Below are 15,284 nucleotides of genomic sequence, written 5' to 3'. Positions count from 1 at the left end.
ACTTGCTACGCGCCAAGTGGCCCAGTCTGTGGTCATGCTACCACTGCTGTTGGATGTTGATGACCCCACCGATCCAGCGATGACACCACTGAAACCATTAATCCTGCACCTTCAACCGGCTGTGCTGGTCAGAAAACATGAAGAACGACATTAGGTTCCCAGCTACAGCGTTCTGACCAACCCTGAGCAATTGGATTGGCACAGTGACCTCTTCTGAGGAGATCCTGCTACGCCTAGAGCCTCCACTCACTCCTCCACTGCTTGTGAGCACTCAAGTGCTTTGCACAAAACCCCAAAGCATGTGGGCTGCCACATCCTCCACGCTATTTGCCAGGTGTCACCCAGCATTGAACCTAACGATCCCTTGTTATCAGACAACTGTAGCCAAGTTCCTGGGTGGGGTGCGGCAGCAGCTCCTTTCGGTGGCTCTGCAGACTCCAGGTGCACCCCTGAGACCTAACCGGTCTCGCAGGTCTGCTTCAGCTGAAGTGTGCTGCCCAGTATCGTATTCAGGAGGCTGAGACGACTATTCTGCGTGTGATGAGGGAGACTGGAGTGTTATGATTTGAACTAGGGTGAACGGCACAGTGGCGGAGCCAGTGGCAAACTGCATTTTCCTGGAGTGGAGGAAAATGAGGGGAGGTTTGATAGAGGTATACAAAATTATGAGGGGTATAGATCGCGTAAATGCAAGCAGGCTTTTTCCATGGAGGATGGGTGAAACTAGAACTAGAAGTCATGGGTTAAGGGTGAAAGATGAAATGTTAAGGGGAGCATGAGGGGAACTTCATTACTCAGAGGCCGATGAGGGTGGAACGAGCTGCCAGTGGAAGTGGTGGATTTGGGTTTGATTGAAACATTTAAGAGAAATTTGGACAGGTCCCGTACATGGATGGAAGGGGCATGGAAGGCTGTGGTCCAGGATGCAGGAAACTATACACGATTTTTACAAGAAGAAACACAATTGGCACAAAAAAAAACAAATTCCATTTTACAGCAAAATGATCGGAGTTATCATAGAGTTGCTGAACAGTAATGATGATTAGAGCTTTGTTGGTGCTTTTGTTGTCCAGGTGGTCTAAAAACATGTGCAGAGCCATTCAGGTTGCATCTGCCATTGACCTATTGTAGCAATAGGAAAATTGCAATGGGTCCAGGTCCTTGCTGAGGCAGGAGTTCAAACTCTCAAAGCATTTTATCACTGCAGTGTTACACACCCCGTGGATATCTTGTGACTGTCTTATGAGCATGATGTAATGGTCTTGCGGAGGTCACATGATGTAATTTTCCCGCCAGTGTGAGGTCACATGATTACCTGTTCTCAACAGGTATATAAAGGAGACCCCTAGTGTGATGCGGTTAGTTTTTCAGTTCAGTTTTGTGTTAGTTCATCAGTTACTCCATATTGCTGCATATTCGTTTTATGATGCAGTTTCGTTTTAAAACGGAGTTTTACTTTCTATTGTAAGGTAAAATCGTTGTGCCGGCAGTTTCACAAATCACTGCCAGCTTTGTTGGTATATCTCTGATTTACCTTTTCAGTAGTATTGGAGAGTGAAGACTTTATTAAAGGACAGGAACCTGAAGGATCGGAATAAAGTTGGAGTCGTTCGGCGGCTTCATAAAGGATCGACCTTATTGAGGATGCGTTCATAAAGTGGTGACCTGTATCTGAGATAAATCCTGCAAGAGCGGGGAAGTTGTGCAGTGTCTCCTCGCCAGGAAAAGGTCAGTTCCTTTGTATTATTTCCTTCATCGTGAATGCTTTGGAGAATCAGCAGTAATGTCACATCTTCGAAGAAATCCATTTCCAGAGAAGTCTCTCCTTATTGACTGTGTAAAACATGTGGACTTTCGAATTTACCATTTTAAGACTGGGTTTGAATTTACCACTTTAAGAACTGTTTTCGCATTTACCCTTTTAAGAACTGTTCCAGAGTTGCCGTATAGCAGTTAACTTCCGGTTATGTGAGTTGTTTGAATACTTTTTGCTATTATTGAGCAGAGTTTAAATAAATGTTTGTTTTTATAAAACTTGCCTCAATTCATAATATATTGTTGCCGTTCATGTGACATAAATTAGGGGCTTGTCTGGGATTGTTCTGATTTTGAGCTTAAGTGCTTGTTTAATTAACAATCTGATTTGGAAAAGGTGAATTACCCAATTTTTTTGTTTGATTGGTCTGTGGGTGGTAATCGGCAGCAATGAATATTGACGACTTTATGGAATTGCCAGATCCGGAGTTATTAACGAAGGCAAAAAAGGGTGATGTATCCAAGATTGCTAGAAGGTTGGATCTTAAAGGAATTACGAAGGTTACAACAAAGCCCATAATTCAGAGAAAAATCGCGGATCACTATATAAGTTCGGGAAAGTTTGATGAAGATGTGTTAGATATGTTTCCAATGAGTAAACTGAAGATGCAGTAACATATCGAACAGATAAAGTTAGAGCAATTTTAATGGAAGCTGCAAATAAACAGAGGGAATTTGAAGAAAGAGAAGCATATAGAAAGAGGGAGTTTGAGCTAGAGATGGAGAAATTAAGGATGGAAAATCAGTCGTCTGGTTCTAGGAAACAGTTTGTTGCTAGTCGAGAAATTATTTAGCTCCTCCATTTAATGAAACAGAAGTGGACAAATATTTCCAACATTTTGAAATTATTGCTCTGAGTTTAGGGTGGCCGAAAGATCAATGGCCAGTGATGTCACAAAGTATAATGAGAGGTAAGGCACAACAAGTTTATATAGCTTTAACTGATGAACAAGCACTTGATTATGATATTGTGAAGCAACATATATTGAAAGCATATGAACTGGTTCCAGAAGCTTATGGAGAGAGATTCAGAAATTTGAAGATATCTGTGGAAAAAACTAATGTGGAATTTGCCTACAAGAAGTCTGTGTGTTTTGAGAGATAGGTTTCCTCTAAAAATGTGAATTGGGAGTATAATAAATTAAAAGAGTTGATTTTATTGGAGGAATTTAAAAGGAGCATTCCTGTTGAAGTAAGGACATACTTAAGTGAGAGGGACACTGCTACATTGCAGGAGTCTACTAAATTAGCTGATGAGTATGCTTTAATTCATAAGAGTAAATTTTCTCCAGGTAGAACTTTTAAAAGGAAAAATAGCACAGAGAGTCAAGGTAAACCAGAAATTAAATCTGAAATTAGTGAGAAAGGTAAGGATGAAGGGAGACGTGAAGGAAAGACACTTTGGTCCTATTTGTAATTATTGTAAGAAACCTGGATGTGTAATAGCTAACTGTTTTCGATTGAAAAAGGAGAAGGAAGCAGTCCTAGATGCTTGTGTGCAGCATATTGAAACACCTGTAAATCCACAGAGTTTGATAAATACAAATAAAGTTTTGTTAGAGTCTGACCAAGTTAAGAGGGGATATGAACATTTTATAGCAGAGGGATTTGTATCCTTGCAAGAGGGATCCACTCCTGTGCCAATAAAAATACTCAGGGATACTGAAGCTTCTCAATGACTTATATTAGACAGTGTTCTAAAGTTTAGTGATGAGTCTGACTCTGGTGAGGTAAACTATATACAAGGAGTTGGGAGTGCCCTTATGCCGGTACATCTGCATAAAGTAAATTTAAGGTCAGGGTTAGTTACAGGGCCTGTTAAAGTAGGACTACAACCCAGTTTATCCGTGAATGGTGTTTCTCTGTTGTTCGGGAATGACTTAGCAGATGAACAAGTTTTTCCTGAAGTGCATTTGACAGTAGAGCCCATAATCTGAGGAGCGACAGGTGGATTCTAACACAGATTCTTCCTGTGTTGTAACCTGAGCTATGGCTAAAAAGATTGATGTGCAGGATGGGTCTGTTACCCATGACTGTTCAACTTGGGATTCAAATTTCGAGGATGTGTCAGAAACTTTCTTACCTTCATTGTTTGAACAAGATTATTGTAGTAAGTCTGACCATGAAGATTTGTCTTTATCTCGGAAGGAGATGATAGCAGAGCAGAGTAGAGACCCTGAGATTATCAAATTAAAGGACCAAGTTCTTCCAGATAGTGAAATTGAGAAGGAGCCAGTAGGATAGTATTTTGAGAAGGGAGTATTAATGAGGAAGTGGAGATCACCTACAATTCCTGCAATTGAGGAATGGGAAGTTAATCACCAGGTAGTAGTTCCTAAAGTGTATCAAAATCAGATTTTAACTATGGCTCGTAGTATGCCTTTGGGTGGCCATCAAGGTGCAAAGAAAACTATGAACAAGATTTTTAAACATTTTTACTGGTCCAGTTTAAGAAAAGATGTAGCGACATTTTGCAGAACATGTCATACTTGTCAAATTCGGAGAAGGAAGTCTGTGAATCGGAGCGGGAGTGCGGCGGAAGCCATTTTGAATTTTCTGTTTTTTTTCATCGGAGTTCAGAGAGGTGGGACTGCGCAGGCGTGTGATGTCGGGTAGTGAAGCAGGAAGATTTAAAAGGGAACACAGCCTTATACAGCAGGCAGCGTTGTTTGCGTGCTGCAGAGTGAGCCGGGAACAGAGTGAAGGCCTAAAGGCTTTGGCTCACTGGGCTTAGGTGGAAACAGGCGAGGCGAAGAAGGTTTGGTTTTCATTTTTTCCTGGTATTTGAGGAGAGGGGGAGGTATGAGTGTGAGGGCAGCTTGTTGTTCTCGGTGTCGGATGTGGGAGGTCCCGGAGTCCCCCAGCTTCCCGGACGTCCACGTCTGCACCAGGTGCATCGAGATGCAGCTCCTAAGGGACTGTGTTAGGGAACTGGAGCTGCAGCTCGATGACCTTCGTCTGGTCAGGGAGAGTAAGGAGTTGATAGAGAGGAGTTACAGGTAGGTGGTCACAGCGGGGCCACGGGAGGCAGACAAGTGGGTCACGGTTAGGAGGGGGAAGGGGAAGGGTCAGGTACTAGAGAGTACCCCAGTGGTTGTGCCCCTTGACAATAAGTACTCCTGTTTGAGTACTGTTGGGGGGGACAGCTTACCCGGGGGAAGCAACAATGGCCGTGCCTCCGGCACAGAGTCCGGCCCTGTAGCTCAGAAGGGTAGTGAAAGGAAGAGGAGGGCAGTAGTAATAGGGGACTCGATAGTTAGGGGGTCAGATAGGCAATTCTGTAGACGCAGTCAGGAGACCCGGATGGTAGTTTGCCTCCCTGGTGCCAGGGTCCGGGATGTTTCTGATCGCATCCAAGATATCCTGAAGTGGGAGGGAGAGGAGCCAGAGGTCATGGTACATATAGGTACCAATGATATAGGTAGGAAAAGAGAAGAGGTCCTGAAAGGAGAATATAGGGAGTTAGGAAGGAAGTTGAGAAGAAGGACTGCAAAGGTAGTAATCTCAGGATTACTGCCTGTGCCACGCAACAGTGAGAGTAGGAATGCAATGAGGTGGAGGATAAATGTGTGGCTGAGGAATTGGAGCAGGGAGCAGGGATTTAAGTTTTTGGATCATTGGGACCTCTTTTGGCGCAGGTGTGACCAGTACAAAAAGGACGGGTTACACTTGAATTCTAGGGGGACCAAGGATGTACCAAAGATGTAGGGGACCTAGGATCCTTGGAGAAGGAAGAAAAAGATAACAAAGTTGTCTATTCCATTAAAGATAAACAGAGAGTAAGAGGTGGAGAGTTTCTTAGATGCATCTGTTTTAACGCTAGGAGCATTGTAAGAAAGGTGGATGAGCTTAGAGCATGGATTGATACCTGGAAATATGATGTTGTAGCTATTAGTGAAACATGGTTGCAGGAGGGGTGTGATTGGCAACTAAACATTCCTGGATTTTGTTGCTTCAGGTGTGATAGAATAGGAGGGGCAAGAGGGGGAGGTGTTGATTTGCTTGTCAGAGAAAATATAACAGTGGTGCTCTGGCAGGATAGATTAGTGGACTCGTCTAGGGGGGCTATTTGGGTGGAATTGAGGAATGGGAAAGGTGTAGTGATGCTTATAGGTGTGTATTATAGACCACCTAATGGGGAATGAGAATTGGAGTTGCAAATTTGTAAGGAGATAACAGATATTTGTAATAAGCACAAGGTTGTGATTGTGGGAGATTTTAATTTTCCACACATTGACTGGAAAGCCCATTCTGTAAAAGGAGTAAATGAGGTGCTCGAGGAATATAAAGAATGTAAAAAGAATCTTAAGAAAGAAATTAGAAAAGCTAAAAGAAGATATGAGATTGCTTTGGCAAGTAAGGTGAAAATAAATCCAGAGGGTTTCTACAGTTATATTAATAGCAAAAGGATAGCGAGGGATAAAATTGGTCCCTTAGAGGATCAGAATGGACAGCTATGTGTGGAACCAAAAGAGATGGGGGAGATTTTGAACAATTTCTTTTCTTCGGTTTTCACTAAAGAGAAGGATATTGAATTGTGTAAGGTGAAGGAAACAAGAAGGGTAGTTATGGAAAGTATGATAATTAAAGAATAGGAATTACTGGTGCTTTTAAGGAATATAAAAGTGGATAAGTCTCCGGGTCCGGACAAGATATTCCCTAGGACCTTGAGGGAAGTTAATGTGGAAATAGCAGGGGCTCTGGCAGAAATATTTCAAATGTCATTAGAAACGGGGATGGTGCTGGAGGATTGGCGTATTGCTCATGTTGTTCCATTGTTTAAAAAGGGTTCTAAGAGTAAACCTAGCATCAACCTGTGAGTTTGACGTCAGTGGTGGGTAAATTGACGGAAAGTATTCTTAGAGATGGTATATATAATTATCTGGATAGACAGGGTCTGATTAGGAACAGTCAACATGGATTTGTGCGTGGAAGGTCATGTTTGACATATCTTATTGAATTTTTTGATGAGGTTACTAGGAAAGTTGACGAGGGTAAAGCGGTGGATGTTGTCTATATGGACTTCAGTAAGTCCTTTGACAAGGTTCCACACAGAAGGTTAGTTAGGAAGGTTCAATCATTAGGCATTAATATTGAAGTAGTAAAATGGATTCAGCAGTGGCTGGATGGGAGACGCCAGACAGTAGTGGTGGATAACTGTTTGTCAGATTGGAGGCCAGTGGCTAGTGGTGTGCTCCAGGGATCTGTACTGGGTCCAATGTTGTTTGTCATATATATTAATCATCTGGATTATGGGGTGGTAAATTGGATTAGTAAACATGTAGATGATACTAAGATAGGTGGTGTTGTGGATAATGAAATGGGTTTTCAAAGCTTGCAGAGAGATTTAGGCCAGTTAGAAGAGTGGGCTGAAAGATGGCAGATGGAGTTTAATGCTGAAAAGTGTGAGGTGCTACATTTTGGTAGGACTAATCAAAATAGCACATACATGGTAAATGGTAGGGCATTGAAGAATGCAGTAGAACAGAGGGATCTAGGAATAATGGTGCATAGTTCCCTAAAGGTGGAATCTCATGTGGATAGTGTGGTGAAGAAAGCTTTTGGTATGCTGGCTTTTATAAATCAGAGCATTGAGTATAGGAGTTGGGATGTAATGTTGAAATTATATAAGGCATTGGTGAGGCCAAATTTGGAGTATTGTGTACAATTCTGGTCACCGAATTATAGGAAAGATGTCAATAAAATTGAGAGAGTACAGAGGAGATTTACTAAAATGTTGCCTGGGTTTCATCTCCTAAGTTACAAAGAAAGGTTGACCAAGTTAGGTCTTTATTGTTTGGAGGGTAGAAGGTTGAAGGGGGACTTGATAGAGGTATTTAAAATTATGAGGGGGATAGATTGAGTTGACGTGGATAGGCTTTTTTCATTGAGAGTAGGGGAGATTCAAACAAGAGGACATGAGTTGAGAGCTAAAGGGCAAAAGTTTAGGGGTAACATGAGGGGGAACTTCTCTTTACTCAGAGAGTGGTGACTGTGTGGAACGAGCTTCCAGCAGAAGTGGTTGAGGCAGGTTCAATGTTGCCATTTAAAGTTGAATTGGATAGATATATGGACAGGAAAGGAATGGAGGGTTATGGGCTGAGTGCAGGTCAGTGGGACTAGGTGAGAGTAAGAGTTTGGCACAGACTAGAAGTGCCGAGATGGCCTGTTTCCATGCTGCAATTGTTATACGGTTATAAGTTGTAGGTAAACCTAATCAAGTTACTCCAGTGGCCCCACTGCAACCTATTCCAGCATTTGGTGAGCCATTTTCCAAAATTATTATAGATTGTGTATGCCCATAGCCAAAAACTAAAACTGGACATCAGTATTTGCTGACCATCATGTACACAGCGTCTAGGTTTCTAGAGGCCATATCACTCAGGAATATAACAGCTAAAACTGTAATAAAGGCTCTTATAAAATTCTTTACTTATTTTGACTTACCTAAGGAAATACAATCTGATCAAGGTAGTAATTTTATGTCTGGATTGTTTCAGCAGAAAGTTTATAAACTAGGAGCAAAACAGATTACCTCCTCTGCATATCATCCAGAATCGCAAGGAGCCTTGGAGAGGTTCCATTCTACCCTCAAAACTATGATTAGGATGTATTGTGTGGAAAATGAAAATGACTGGGATGAGGGCTTACATTTACTACTTTTTTCAGTACGGGAGGCAGTGCAGGAATCATTAGGTTTTAGTCCTTTTGAACTTGTGTTTGGGCATAGAGTTCGAGGACCTTTGGCCTTGTTGAAAGAGCAGTGAATTAATAAAGAGGTACACACTAATTTGTTGGATTATGTTTCCCTGCACGTAGCCAAGTGGTTAAGGCATTGGACTAGCGACCTGAAGGTTGTGAGTTCGAGCCCCAGCGGAGGCAATGTGTTGTGTCCTTGAGCAAGGCACTTAATCACACTTTGCTCTGCGATGACACTGGTGCCAAGCTGTATGGGTCCTAATGCCCTTCCCTTGGACAACATCAGTGTCATGGAGAAGGGAGACTTGTAGCATGGGCAACTGCTGGTCTTCCATACAACCTTGCCCAGGCCTGCAGCCTGGAGAGTGAAGACTTTCCAGGCGCAGATCCATGGTCTCGCAAGACTAACAGATGCCTTTGATTTGATTTTGTTTTAAAATTTAAAGAAAGATGACATAAAGCTTGTAGCTTAGCCAAGGAAAATTTAAAATTGGCTCAGGGGAAAATGAAGACTTGAATAATAATGAATCTGATCCCATTGGGAACTCAATGGATGATTCATCTGAAACTCATTTTAAATCCAAAATTATTTCTGCCAGATTACCAAACTCAACAATTCTGGAAAATATTGATGAGAAATTAACTCATTTACAGCCAGAGCCGAGAGAGCAGATGAATCAGTTAATTTTTAAATATAGAGATTTATTTCTAGACACTCCTAAAAGAACTGCAGTAGCTTCACATGATGTAGATGTTGGAGATGCCAAACCCATAAAACATCATCCATGTCGGATGACCAGGGAAAAATGTGAACTTGCTGAACAAGAAATTAAGCCTATGTTAGAGAATAATATTATTAGACCTTCTAATTCGAATTGGAGTTCACTGTATGTTATGGTGCCTAAGCCAGACAATAGTATTCGGTTTTGTACAGATTACAGGAAGGTAAATGCTGTGACAAAAACTGATGAATATCCGATCCCTAGGGAAGATGATTGTGTGGACAAAGTTGGACAAGCAAAGTTCCTTACAAAGATTGATCTGTTAAAAGGTTATTGGTGTGTTCCATTGACAGATAGAGGTAGAGAGATTTCTGCATTTGTAACCCCATCCGGGTTGTATGAACATAATGTTCTTCCCTTTGGGATGAAGAATGCACCAGGTACTTTCCAGCAGATGATTAATACTGTGATTCATGGGTTAAAAGATATAGACGCCTAAATTGATGATTTGGTTACAGGAAATGATACTTGGAAAGCTCATATTACTGCAGTGGAGAAACTATTTGAAATACTTTCAAAGGCTAACTTAACTATTAACTTAGCTAAAAGTGAATTTGGTCATGCCACGGTGACATACCTTGGTTATATTGTGGGTCAAAGAAAATTAGCTCCTGTTCAGGCAAAAGTTCAGGCAATTTTAGAGGTACCCACTCCGACTGGAAAAAAAAATTCTCAGAAGATTCTTGGGAATGGTAGGATATCACCGTAAGTTTTGTAAGAAGTTTGCTAACATTGCTCTTCCATTAACTAACCTCTTGAAAAAAAAAGTTTGTTTGGACAGAGCCTTCTCAAGAGGCCTTTGATAAATTGAGAACTACACTATGTCATCAACCTGTGCTCAGATCCCCTGGCTTTGAAAAAAACATTTTCGTTAGCTGTAGACGCTAGTGATGAAGCTGCAGGGGCAGTGTTACTTCAAAGGGATGAGGGTGATGAAATTGATCGTCGGGTAGCTTACTTTTCTAAGAAATTTAATGTCCATCAAAGAAATTATTCAACTATAGAAAAGGAATTATTATCTCTTGTTTTGGCTTTGCAACATTTTGAAATGTGTGTTGGTACTACTCAGAAACCACTCGTAGTTTATACCGATGATATTCCGTTAGTGTTTTTGAGTAAAATGAAAAACAAAAATAGAAGATTACTAAATTGGAGTTTGATGTTACAGGAGTATAATATTTTGATAACTCATATTAAAGGTAAAGAGAATGTGATCGCTAACTGTCTACCTAGATGTTAAATGTACAATGTAAATTTTTTTAATGGAGTGGTATTTTAACATTTGTAACACTCCTACTGTATATTAGTTTGCAAGATGCTGTATGATAATACTATGTATATCATGTATGTTGTAGATTTTATACATTTGTACTTTTTTGTGTAAATAGTTGTTAAAAAGTTTCCTCCTAAAAGACCTAAATTTTCTTTTTTTGGAGGGAGGTGTTACATACCCCGTGGGTATCTTGTGACGGTCTTATAAGCATGATGTAATGGTCTTGCAGAGGTCAATGCTGTAATTTTCCTGCCAGTGTGAGGTCACATGATGACCTGTTCTCAACGGGTATATAAAGGAAACCCCTGGTGTGACGCAGTTAGTTTTTCAGTTCAGTTTTGTGTTAGTTCATCAGTTACTCCATATTGCTGCATATTCGTTTTATGATGCAGTTTCATTTTAAAACGGAGTTTTACTTTCTATTGTAAGGTAAAATCGTTGTGCCGGCAGTTTCACAAATCGCTGCCAGCTTTGTTGGTAAATCTTTGATTTTCCTTTTCAGTAGTATTGGAGAGTGAAGACTTTATTAAAGGACAGGAACCTGAAGGATCGGAATAAAGTTGGAGTCATTCGGCGGCTTCATAAAAGATCGACCTTATTGAGGATGCGTTCATAAAGTGGTGACCTGTACCTGAGATAAATCCTGCAAGAGCGGGGAAGTTGTGCAGTGTCTCCTCGCCAGGAAAAGATCAGTTCCTTTAAGCTGTATTATTTCCTTCGTCGTGAGTGCTTTGGAGAATCAGCAATAACATCACATCTTCGAAGAAATCCATTTCCAGAGAAGTCTCTCCTTATTGACTGTGTAAATCACTTGGACTTTCGAATTTACCATTTTAAGACTGGGTTTGAATTTACCACTTTAAGAACTGTTCCAGAGTTGCCGTATAGCAGTTAACTTCCGGCTATGTTAGTCGTTTGAATACTTCTCGCTGTTATTGAGCAGAGTTTAAATAAATGTTTGTTTGTTTTTATAAAACCTGCCTCAATTCATAATTCATTTTCGCCGATCACGTGACAGTAGATATGAGTGCTACCGGGTGATAGTCATTAAGGCAGCCCACATTATTCTTGTTAGGCATTGGTATAACTGTTGCCTTTATGAAGCAAGTGGGAACTTCCACCCACAGCAGTGAGAGGTTGAAAATGTCCTTGAATACACCATCTGGTTGGTTGGCACAGGTTTTCAGAGCCTTACCAGGTACTCCATCGGGACTTTCCACCTTGTGAGGGTTCACTCTCTTTAAAGACAGCCTAACATTGGCCTCTGAGACAGAGATCACAGGCTCACAGGTGCAGCAGGGATCTTCACAGCTGTAGTTGTGTTCTCCCTTTCAAAGCGTGCATAGAAGGTGTTGAGTTCATCTGGTAGTGAAGCATCGCCTCCACTCATGCTATTGGGTTTCACCTTGTAGAAAGTCATGTCTTGCAAACCCTGCCAGAGTTGCTGTGCATCCGATATCGCCTCCAACTCATTCGAAAATGTCTCTTTACCCTTGAAATAGCTCTCCACAAATCATACCTGGTTTTCTGGTACAGGCCTGGGTTGCCAGACTTGAATGCCACAGATCTAGCCTTCAGCAGACAACATACCTCCTGGTTCATCCACGGCTTTTGGTTTGGGAATGTACAGTAAGTCTTTGTAGACACACACTCATCCACACAGGTTTTAATGAAGTTGGTAACAACTGCAGTTTACTCATCCAGGTTCGAAGTTGAATCCCTGAATACTGTCTAGTCCACCGATTCAAAGCAGTCCTGTAGGCACTCCTGTGCTTCCCTTGCCAATACCTTCTTTGTCCTCACTACTGGTGCTGCAGTCTCCAGTCTCTGCCTATATTCATTGAGCTAGGTGATCAGACCTCCTGAAGTGGGGGCGTGGAATAGCACGGTAGGCATTTTTGTTGGTGGTGTAGCAATGGTCTACTGTGTTGTTTCCTTTGGTATTGCAAGTGATCTGATGATGGTAATTGCTTAGATCTCTTTTCAGACTGGCCTGGTTAAAATTTCCCAAAACGATGGTGAAGGCGTTAGGGTGTGCTTTTTCGTGCATGTTGATCCCATTGCTCAGATCATTTAAAGCCTGATTGACACTGATACATTAATATCCATTAGTTTAAAGCTGCTGTCTCACTCCACCACTTATTGCCCCCAATGTAGACTGCAGCATATTTACCTTCCTGCTCCTGTTGTGCACAAACAGCTCTGAATAAGGTCACCCTTAGTTTTACTGACGTTAAGTAAGAGGTTGTAGTTACAGACCACTCAAGCAGGTGTCCTACCTCACCCTGGTAGTCTGCCTCATTGTCACCTGTGATTCATCCAACAACAGGAGTGTGTTGATGAATACGAAGATGGCTTCGTCACACAGTTATGTTTGTACAGAGAGTAGAGCAGGGATGCACCTGTGTTGATGGTCAGCGAGGAAGAGATGTTGTTACCAATCCTCACTGATTGAGGTCTGCTGATGAGGAAGTTAAGTATCACGTTGCAGAGGGAGGTACAGATGCCTAAGCCTTGAAGCTCGATGATGAGTTTGGATGGGAATATTGTTAAGTTTTGTAAATCCAAAACATTAAACTAATTTGAAAGGGAAAAGGCAGGAGCCCAAGAGATGCGAGTCTTAGTTCATGTTTACTTTAAGTGAGGCATGTACGTATCACGTGGTAACATCATGACATATGCAACAATATACTTACAATATTACTTAAATATTACTGAAGTATTAAATACACAACACTGCTCCCTGCTTATCTATAAACTCCAACTCAAAATAGAATGCATCTCAAATTATATACAGTGTATTCTATATAATACAGCTAATGTTTAGATATCCACAGCATAGTATACTTTAAATTGCCCCATTCAGGCCTAAAGATTTAATCACTGTGGAGAAATTCTTACTCTTGTGGGTTAACGTCTTCCCCTACAGGGGATTCACTCTGCTTGACAGAAGAAACTTGTGGCAATGAAACAATCTCAGGTTCTGGGGCTCCTTCCATGGTGGTTGTAGGAGTTGACTCTGAGACTGCAAGAAGTGGTTCTGACAGCTCTGGACACCTTTTTTCTCATTTTCAATCTAGATCTACTTCTTTCTTTCTCACGTTCCTTCTCTCTTTCACACCTTTCTCTTTCTCATTCTTTCTAGGATGCGCATCTTGATCTTGGGAAGGTGCATTTAGCTCACTGGAGTATTCTCTTATTAATCCTTCTGTTGGTCCCTTTATGATCTGATTGCTCCTCTGGGTTTCCTCATCCACAACATCATCAAAGGTTCAAAGATTCATTTTATTATCAAAGCATACAATGCTGAAATTCTTCAGTTCTCTGGGTAGCCATGAAACCAAGAAAGAAAAGAAAAGCATCACCTGATGAATCTTCTGTTTTCATACCTTCGTTGACTGCTTTCTTTTTGACCTTCCATTCATCCAGCTCGGCTTTGGTCTTTGCATCAACTTTTGCAAGCAGCTTTTTGTCTCCCAGTTGAAGTGCATGCAATAACCATAATGCACATGGGGCAGATTTTGGTTCTTTATACTTACAAAAGCTGAATGATTGCAACTTTCCTGAATCTCCTTGAACTCTTTTCTAGCTTAAAACCAAGCACATTTCACAAGTAACTGCCTGATTAACATTAACAGATATGTTACCTACAAAAACTGTTGTAGTTGGATCACTGTTTTCATTATTTTCACGATCCCTCTGAGCCCTTTCTTGGTCCAATATGCTTTCCAACCAGAAGCACAGGGGTTGGGACCAACACCGCTATGCCCTCTATTGAGGATCAGTTCATGTTGTACAGCATGGAGACAGTTGTGGCATCATCCAGTACCTTTCTTAATTTGCTTTCAGTTGACTCTATCGCAGGGAATGTAGCATGCAAATGGTGGATGGATCTCCAATCAAATTGCAGTTGTCTCATCCAATCATATCCCATAATGCTGGTCACCTGTTTTGACCACATACAAGCCCAATGTGGCTTGTCGGTTCTCCTGTTTCACTGTTACAAATGTCATTCCCACAAGAATTTTCTTTTCTCCATTATAAGTTCTTAGTTGGATATCTGTAGGCTTCAGTTGAATATCTTTGAAATGTAATTCAACCTCATTTTATGAAACAGCTGAACCACTGTCTAATTTTATTTTAATTAATTTGCTATTCACTTCTGGTGTAAGTCATACTGTTTGTCTATTGTTAGCTTTCACATGGTAAATCTCAAGGCTAGCCAGTCCTGTGCAATATTCATCATTATCAGATTTTTCATCAACAGGATGCAAATTAGAGGTTTTTTCCAAACTGCAACTTGACTTTTTAGCTTCTTTACTGTGCAGTCTATTTATTTTTGTTGCTTGACATGCTCTTTCCATCTCGATGCTACAATTTTCTTCATGCTCACTTTCATTCCTGACTGCAACTTAATTGCATCTCTTTCTGCTGTCTCCATTGATATAGCTATTTCAACTGCTCTTTTAAACGTTGTGCTTCAGTTAGAAGCTGTTTTTGAATGCTTTCTTGTAAGATTCCACAAACTAAATGATCTCTTGGTGCATCATTAAACCCATCATTGAACTTGCAATGCTCAGATTTCTCTTCAATTTAGCCAATTACGATGAAATAGATTCCCTTTCCTTTTGATTTTGCTATGTGACCTAAAGCGATCCATAGTCAACAATGGCTTTGGTTCCAAATGTTTCTGTATTACTTTCATGATATCTGCA

The 15,284-nt window shown here is 41.0% G+C and overlaps 1 long non-coding RNA gene across 13 annotated transcripts in view; it reads left to right on the top strand.

The window, feature by feature from the left end:
* The window catches only part of LOC140195099 (uncharacterized), a 58,162-nt gene extending 46,617 nt beyond the window's left edge, over positions 1-11,545 (top strand). For 10 of the 13 annotated variants that reach the window (XR_011885357.1, XR_011885366.1, XR_011885356.1 and 7 more), the window contains 2 exons: positions 1,543-1,728; positions 11,072-11,545. This is a non-coding gene — a long non-coding RNA (uncharacterized lncRNA). The remainder of the gene's footprint in view (positions 1-1,542; positions 1,729-11,071) is intronic. The other 3 variants (XR_011885365.1, XR_011885361.1, XR_011885359.1) reach the window with 2 other exon arrangements.
* Positions 11,546-15,284: the final 3,739 nt, after the last annotated feature.

The sequence above is a fragment of the Mobula birostris genome, chromosome 3 (genome assembly GCF_030028105.1).
Source record: "Mobula birostris isolate sMobBir1 chromosome 3, sMobBir1.hap1, whole genome shotgun sequence".
Lineage (NCBI taxonomy): Eukaryota > Metazoa > Chordata > Chondrichthyes > Myliobatiformes > Myliobatidae > Mobula > Mobula birostris.
The sequence above is the reverse complement of the archived record's forward strand: the minus strand, read 5'-3'. Positions and strand labels throughout refer to the sequence as shown.